This window comes from Octopus sinensis, linkage group LG3, assembly GCF_006345805.1.
Source record: "Octopus sinensis linkage group LG3, ASM634580v1, whole genome shotgun sequence".
NCBI classification, from domain to species: Eukaryota; Metazoa; Mollusca; class Cephalopoda; order Octopoda; family Octopodidae; genus Octopus; species Octopus sinensis.
The window spans coordinates 102,493,532-102,502,392 of NC_042999.1; positions in this window are offsets into that span (position 1 = coordinate 102,493,532).

The window sequence follows — 8,861 nt, forward strand, 5'->3', positions numbered from 1 at the left end:
TTCCGCATGTGAAAATAGTCGTGAATGATTTTTTCCCACGGACCCTACATTTTTCTTCATTTCTTGGGCTAGTTACCGAATATTTATGCAGCGACCTTCAAAATTAGCGGCTTTCACTTTATGGATGGTGTCGTCATCAATGGCGGAATGTGGTCGTCCAGTTTCCACCAATGTCTGACCACATTTGAACTGGCGATACCAGTGCTTGACTACGTCGTATCATGTTGCATCGTCACCATAAACTTCTTTCATCTGATCGATGAAAGCCGAGAAGGGCAAATTGTCGAAGTATAGGCCACTCCCTGACAAATTTGTAGGCGAGCCTGTGACAGTAGAGACGTCCAGCGTTCTTGACCTACAGGCTAAAGCCCTGCTCACTGCTATCGGGGCAGAGATGGCTATTTGCAAGAGCGAGCTCCGTGAGTCGGAGTGGCTGTTGCAGCACGTCTCTCTCGCCATCCTCCTGGGCAACGCCGTTTCTATTTTGTCCACCGGGACCCTGAGACGGACAGACAAATCTCTTTATACTCATACGTACATATACCTTAAGTAGCTCTGTTTATGTATCTGTATCTACATCTATGCATATGATAGTTTGTGCATATGTATTCACACACATAGACGCACACATACTCGTACGCACTCGCACGCACACACACCACACACACACACACACACACACACACACACACACACATCTTTTCCATGTTTGATCTCTCAGCTACTCTGTTGCAGCCGAGCCATGCTCCCTGCCAACCGCTTTCCTCTTCCTTGCCCCGCAGTCTAAAGTTATCTGCTTAAAAAACATTTAAAATCCAAATTACAATTTGCCTTTACAAAACAACTAAATATTATTCTTCTATACATAAAAAAACAGTTGTTCATGCATCAATGCTTATCTATCACTTTCACCGTAATTCAAAGCCAGTTCAATTAACATTCCCTTACATCCATTCAAAAAGAAATAGAAAAAAATCCCGACATTTTAACTTCTCCCACACATTCTATTTATATGCTTTTTAAAAATTAATTACAAAACCAAACGCCCAATTTTAGAATACCACACCCACCTGCCAGGTCACACCTACACACGTCCATGCGGAAATCACCACTTTCGAATATTTACAAATATAAAATAAAAATGAGTTGTGCAGCGTATTGATGCACATTTCACACCCATCAATACTTTTCAACCAAATAAAGACACCCATATTTTGAGGATTTCCGCCGATGGGATGAAACTACTAGACAATGCAAGGATATTCAACTGTTATCGTATAAATTGAGTTCTCTTTCGTTAGGAAGCCGAATATGTAACCTTCTATGTATCATATTTAACTTATATACGTCGCTTTCAACCGGCAAGGTACTTCGTCTTTTTCGCTCGAGATTAAATGTCTTATGTGTTGTGTTAAAAGTATTGGAGGAAGACGAAAAATCATGCCGACAGCGGCTTGCAAGAACGTTAGATGTATTTCGGCGTTGTTGAGCCTTGTCAGTAATTGCAGCTACATACCTAGACGAACGCCTCCGATATGTAGGAAATCGAATAATACCTTCACTGATATTGTGAATAGCCGCCGGGCTTGATAAAATCCTGGTGTACGCAATTAAATCAGTATTAAATCAATTGAAGTAGTATTAAATCAAATAGTCGTCTATATATATCATGCACCGTCGACAGGCAAGATACTGCGGATTTCGTCCGAGAGGCGACTAATTTCCTAATTTCGTCAAGGCATGTGACTGCGAATATACATCATTGTGATATATTCTTTTATTCTTCGTTTCAGTCATTTGACTACGGCCATGCTGGAACACCGCCTTAAAAGTTTTTGTTTTTTAGTCGAACAAATGGACCCCAGGACTTATTCTATGTAAGCCTAGTACTTATTCTATCGGTCCATTTTGCCGAACCGCTAAGTTACGGGGGCGTAAACACACCAACATCGGTTATCAAGCAATGGTGGGAGGACAAACATAGACACACTTATACACACACACACACTTATACACACACACACACACACACTTATACACACACATACACACACACTTATACACACACACACACACACACACACATCTGTACACGACGGGTTTCTTTCAGTTTCCGCCTACCAAATCCACTCGCAAGGCTTTGATCGGCCTGAGGCTATAGGAGAATACAGTTGCCCATGGTGCCACGCAGTGGGACTGAACCCGAAGCGTTGTAGTTGGGAAGCAAGCTTCTTATCACGCAGCGACGCCTGCGAATGCTTATATATATATATATATATATATATATATATATATATATATTATAAGGAAAAATTTTTTAAAAATGCAGAATGCTCAAATGAAAGAAAATTTTAATAAAATGAGAAATTGATAAAATATATAAATATATATTTATTCAACCGGTTTTCGTCATTGTATGACTTGTCAAGAATATTTATGTTTTAAAAAAGTTTTTTTAAAAATTAGAAAGGGGAAAAAAAGAAAATTGCATTGTTTTTTGTAAAAGAATAATGATAAAAATGTACAAAAATTAAAAAATAAGTTCTCCGATACATTGTGAGTTCGTTGTGTATCTTGAGTTTTATGGTTGTTCACGAAAAAATTACCTAGAGGTGTTAAGATCCAAAGGGATTAAGAGCATGTGTTGTGTTGTTTAATTCAGCATGTTTTTATCATTATTCTTTTACAAAAAACAATGCAATTTTCTTTTTTTCCCCTTTCTAATTTTTAAAAAAACTTTTTTTAAAACATAAATATTCTTGACAAGTCATACAATGACGAAAACCGGTTGAATAAATATATATTTATATATTTTATCAATTTCTCATTTTATTAAAATTTTCTTTCATTTGAGCATTCTGCATTTAAAAAAAAAATTTTCCTTACTTATCATTTCTCCACGTGCGGTCAACACAACCCCACCATTTATTGATCTATATATATATATATATATATATATATATATATATATATATATATATTATATATATATATATATAGGAAAAATTTTTTAAAAAAATGCAGAATGCTCAAATGAAAGAAAATTTTAATAAAATGAGAAATTGATAAAATATATAAATATATATTTATTCAACCGGTTTTCGTCATTGTATGACTTGTCAAGAATATTTATGTTTTAAAAAAGTTTTTTTAAAAATTAGAAAGGGGAAAAAAAGAAAATTGCATTGTTTTTTGTAAAAGAATAATGATAAAAATGTACAAAAATTAAAAAATAAGTTCTCCGATACATTGTGAGTTCGTTGTGTATCTTGAGTTTTATGGTTGTTCACGAAAAAATTACCTAGAGGTGTTAAGATCCAAAGGGATTAAGAGCATGTGTTGTGTTGTTTAATTCAGCATGTTTTTATCATTATTCTTTTACAAAAAACAATGCAATTTTCTTTTTTTCCCCTTTCTAATTTTTAAAAAAACTTTTTTTAAAACATAAATATTCTTGACAAGTCATACAATGACGAAAACCGGTTGAATAAATATATATTTATATATTTTATCAATTTCTCATTTTATTAAAATTTTCTTTCATTTGAGCATTCTGCATTTAAAAAAAAAATTTTCCTTACTTATCATTTCTCCACGTGCGGTCAACACAACCCCACCATTTATTGATCTATATATATATATATATATATATATATATATATATATATATATATATACATATATATATATATGTGTGTGTGTGTATGTATGTGTGTGTGCGCGCGCGTGTGTGTACATATATTACATTAATGTTTACATTGTGATATGGACACCTGTCACGTTTATACAAGCTCACAGTCGACAGTAAGAAAAGGACCGCCTGGTTGACGCTGTTTTAGCTATTGCTAAGGTTTCATGAATTTAATCGATCATTCTACATTTTACTTCTTCAGCAAAATCGTACTTATGACTATTGTTGTTACGTTTACAACTAAATCAGTGAGAGTAATTTCTAGATTCTACATTCTCGGCTGTTCTGCTTCGCAAGTTAGGACGTGCCAGTAGTGATTCTTTTCCATAACAAATTGTAGGCCTGTCGCCAGACTTTGGTACCTGGGGTCCTTCAGAATATTCTGGGTAGACACTAATCTCTCTATATATAAAGCTGAAGTTGTCTGTGTTTGGAAGGTTTGGTAGCCTTCAACTAACACTATCTCCTCCGAGACCCTGCGGCACAAGTTGACCAAAATTGAGAGTATGATAGAAGAAGGCTTGCTCTTCCAGAAGAAAAAATTCAAATCGGACCACGTTAACATAAAAAATTATTTACATCAAAAAGGTGCTTTTTTTTTTTTCTATGAAAGTCCTATTTTTTACGATCTTTTGACTGCTGTGTCACCATTTTTCGGTTTATTTCAACCAGAAAAATGTTCACTTAAAGAGAATAACAAGCTACATAATGCAAAATTTTTACTTTTCAAAAATTCCAATTCTAAAGGGTCGAAACAAACCCGAGCAACGCCGGGTAGTTCTGCTAGTTTGTAATAATGCTAAAGTGGAGTTTCGAAATAAGTGTATCACTGTAAATCCGAGGGTGCACCACTGAAAAGTGAGTGGGTAGTGCCGTTCAGTGCACCCGGTTAGCGACTGGTATGCTAAATAGTAAACATTTGGTACGAAAACTAAACTCTGCTAGCACGTCAGTAATTCAAACACACGCGCGCGCACACACACACACACACACACACACACACACACACACACCACACACACACACACATACACACACACACAAACACACGCGCACATACACACACGCACGCACATACGCACACGGGTCATCACACACAGACACTCACGCACGTGTTTGGTCTTAGGTTATCCTTTGCATTCTCTGATGATTGAACAACATAATTTCTGGTGTGAAGCTTTGATTGCTGACGGGATACGTGAGTATTTGATTAGAAAGGGTTAGGTATTGCTTATTTGAGTGTATGTGGCTTTCCACACTTCTGATTGTACTGAGTCCTTTTTGTTTCTCAGTTTCTTCCATCTCTCTCCAACAATAGTAGTAGTAGTAGTGGTGATGGTGATGTTGTTGGTAGTGGTAGTGATGGTGGTGATGGCGGCGGCGGTGGTGGTGTTGGTGGTGATGATAATAGTAGTAGTCGTGTTGGTGGTAGTAGTAGTAGTGGTGGTGGTGTTGATGGCGGTAGGAGTGGTTATGATGATGGTAGTGGTAGTAGTATGGGGGGGATGCGCTATGACAGTGTGTCACTGCGTCCAATATTTGTTGGTGATTCCCTACTCCTGGGATAGATGACATCTTTGCACCACTCAGGCGACAACCCTCCAACTCATAGGTCTGTTTAGGTAGTTATGGCTGCTGAGGGTTTTACGAGATCGGAGAGCAAAATCCTACCCCAACCTCTTTTAGTCGCCTTTTACGATACATAGAGGAAACGCTAGGGCTATTCTTTTGTCATGCTGGTTCCCACACAGCAGGAAAAACCAAATGATAAAATAACATGAACTCTTATACTTTTGAAGAATTGGCGTTACTCTTCTTCCAAATGGTTTTTAAAAAATTTCTTTACTGCCCACAAGGGGCTAAACATAGAGGCGACAAACAAGGACAGACAAAGGGATTAAGTCGATTACATCGACCCCGGTACGTAACTGGTACTTAATTTATCGGCCCCGAAAGGATAAAAGGCAAAGTCGACCTCGGCAGAATTTGAATTCAGAACGCAGCGGCGGACGAAATACGGCTACGCATTTCGTCCGGCGTGCTAACGTTTCTGCCAGCTCGGCCAACAGAAAACCATTCTTCGAAATGGTTTTCTGTTGGTCTTTGAACATATACAATACATTAGCGAGGTGATGAACATGATGTAGCTGATCGTTGAAGACCCTACAAGAGAAGTATAAGTCAGACGCGTATTTCATGCCTATTATTTCTCTGCCAAGATAGTGAAAATGGACATTTCATTAAGTTCCTCTATGGCTATAAGATCCACAGGTATTTATATATATATATGTATATATATATATATATATATATATATATATATATATATTATATATATATATATATATATATATATATATATATATATATGTATATATATGCATAGAAAAGAAGAAGAGAGAGAGAGAGAGGGGGAGAGGGGAGAGGGAGGGAAGAAAAAGTGGATTAATTCCACACAAGCAGAAAACAAGAAAATTGGTTTTGAAATTGAAAATGCACTTGTGTCTTAAAACGAATTATAATTAATTTTAAAAATATATATCAAAATACCATACCGGTTTCTTTGATTTATACTTGTTTTTCAATAGTAAATAAAAATAACATAAAAAATATAAAGAAAGTGAAAGCACAAGAGAAAAACATTCACTTAAAGCCAAATGTTTAATAAGTTTGACAGTTATAAGAAATTATGAAAGTTCAAATGGTCGATATATCTCATAGCTATAATACGTTAGAAATTTGAAAGTTGAATGTTTCATAGCGATAGATCATGTTAGCTGTTAGACATAAATTTCTTTTTTGTGTATTGGTGGAATCGACAGGATTCCATAAAGTTTCCGTCTTCCCGATTTCATTCGGAAGGCTTGGATAGACCCAGGGCTATGGTGCAAGACACTTGCCCAAAATTCCACGGGAACTCGTGATTGCAAAGCTAACTTCCTCAACCTTTGGGCATATAGTATTTATCAGTGCATAAATTTATGTGTGTGTGTGGGTGTGTGTGCGTGTGCGTACATATATGCATACACACACACCTACATAGATATACATACATACATACGGTTATGCGGATATGCACGCTCATACACATATGCCTATGTGCGCACTCTTTTTACTCGTCTACTTACCCACCTATCTGCTTACCTCCCTCCTTTCCTATCTATTTATCTATCTGTCTGTCTGTCTGTCTCCTTCACACACGGAAACATGCATATATCTATAAATCACGCACATAATACAGCTCTGGATGCATGCTTAGCCTATATCGAAGAAAGTATCAATGTATATGTTATTTGTTTATGTGGATGCGCAATGGCCCAGCGGTTAGAGCAGCGGACTCGTGGTCGTAGGATCGCAGTTTCGATTCCCAGACCGGGCGTTGTGAGTGTTTATTGAACGAAAACACCTAAAGCTATACACCTAAAGCAGGGGGTGGTGGCGAACTCCGCTGTACTCTCTCACCACAACTTTCTCTCACTCTTTCTTTCTGTTGTACCTGTGTTTCGAAGGGCCAGCTATGTCACACTCTGTGTCACGCTGAATCACCCCAAGAACTACGTTAAGGGTACACGTGTCTCTGGAGTGCTTAGCTACGGGCACGTTCCGTCGATTGATTCAACTGGAACCCTCGTCGTCGTAACCGATGAAGTGCCACGATGTGATATAATGATATGGTTAAGTGTTTTAATACAAAAGGCAATGTCAGTGATGCGTTATGTCAATATTTGTGTGAATTCTTTTGTTCTAATACTTGTACTGTACCCCTGTGTCTGTGTATGTGGGTGCGCGCTTATGTGTAAATGTTTTTATTTGTGTCTGATATATTGACTATACCTGTATCTTCAGAAATGCTACGGACGAAGCCAAGCACATCTATAGTAGTCGGAAACAAAGCCTGTTTACATTTTTAAGCAGGATAGTGTATTAAACATAAACAAGCTTTAGAAGAAAGATTGATATAGAAACACGAACGAGGAATATCTGAAGAGAAATGTGTGAGGTGACAATACTAGAAAACAAATGAAAAGAAACATAAGAGAGCGTGAGAACCAAAATATAGGTAGATAGATGGAGAGACACACAGATGAATAGAAAGATATTCAGACAGATTGATAAATAGATAGACATACATATATATACAGATAAATAGATAGATAGATAGATAGATATATAGAGAGAAACGGATAGAAGTAAGAAAATGGTAGAGGGACATTATACAGAGGGAGAGAAATATATTGAAAAGAGGGACGAAACAAGAGCTAGTGAAAGATATGGAAATCGGGATACAGAAACAAGAATTAAAGAGATGATGCAAGGTATAAGGCAGAGAATGAGGGTAGCACAAATACAAAAGAAAGAAATTAAGTGAAATAGTAGAATTGAGGGTAGAGAAATGAGACAGAGAGCGAGAGGTAATTTAAAGAAGGGATCCTAAAGAAGAAATAAGAAATGGATATTTTATAAAGTCAAAATATTCTTTTTCTTGCTTTCTCCAACTGTTAAGCAAAAAGTAATGTGTGTAAGAAGTGATAGAATAAGCGCAATATAGAAGACAAAGAAGTAGAAAAGCTAGAGATAGAGAAAGAGAGAGAGGAGAGAGGCAGATATAGACAGAGAACGAGAGAGAAAGAAAGGAAGCGAGGATGGAAGAGATGGTAGATGGATACATACATTAGTGCGAATAGAAATGTTTGGGAAAGGTAGAGAATACGAAGCTGAATGAGTGAGAGAGAAAGAGAGAGTAAACTGAAAGAGAAAAAAAAAAAAAAAGAAGGAAAGCGTGATGGGGATGAGAGAAAGATAAATGCTAGCGAGGAAGCGAGAAAACACCTCTTAGTTGTCTGTCGCTCAATGAGAACGAGGCAAGAAATGAGGGGAAAAGAGTTAGACGTTGTGGAGAAGGGCCCTTGAGAACTGCTTAAGTGCGTGTTTGTGTGTAAGGGAGAGGAATTAGAGCGGGAATATTAAGCATGGTGCCAGAAAAAAATCAGAACAAAAAAACTTAGAAATTAAAAGTATATATATGTGTGTGTGTGTTGAGAAAGAGAGTGAGACCGTGAAAAAGAGGAGATCATTGATACTTATGAGAAAACGAGGAAAAGGTAAATAAAATATTGCGTGCACGTATGTGAGAAGGAAAGAGAAAGGGTGTATGTGTGAGTGAGAGTAA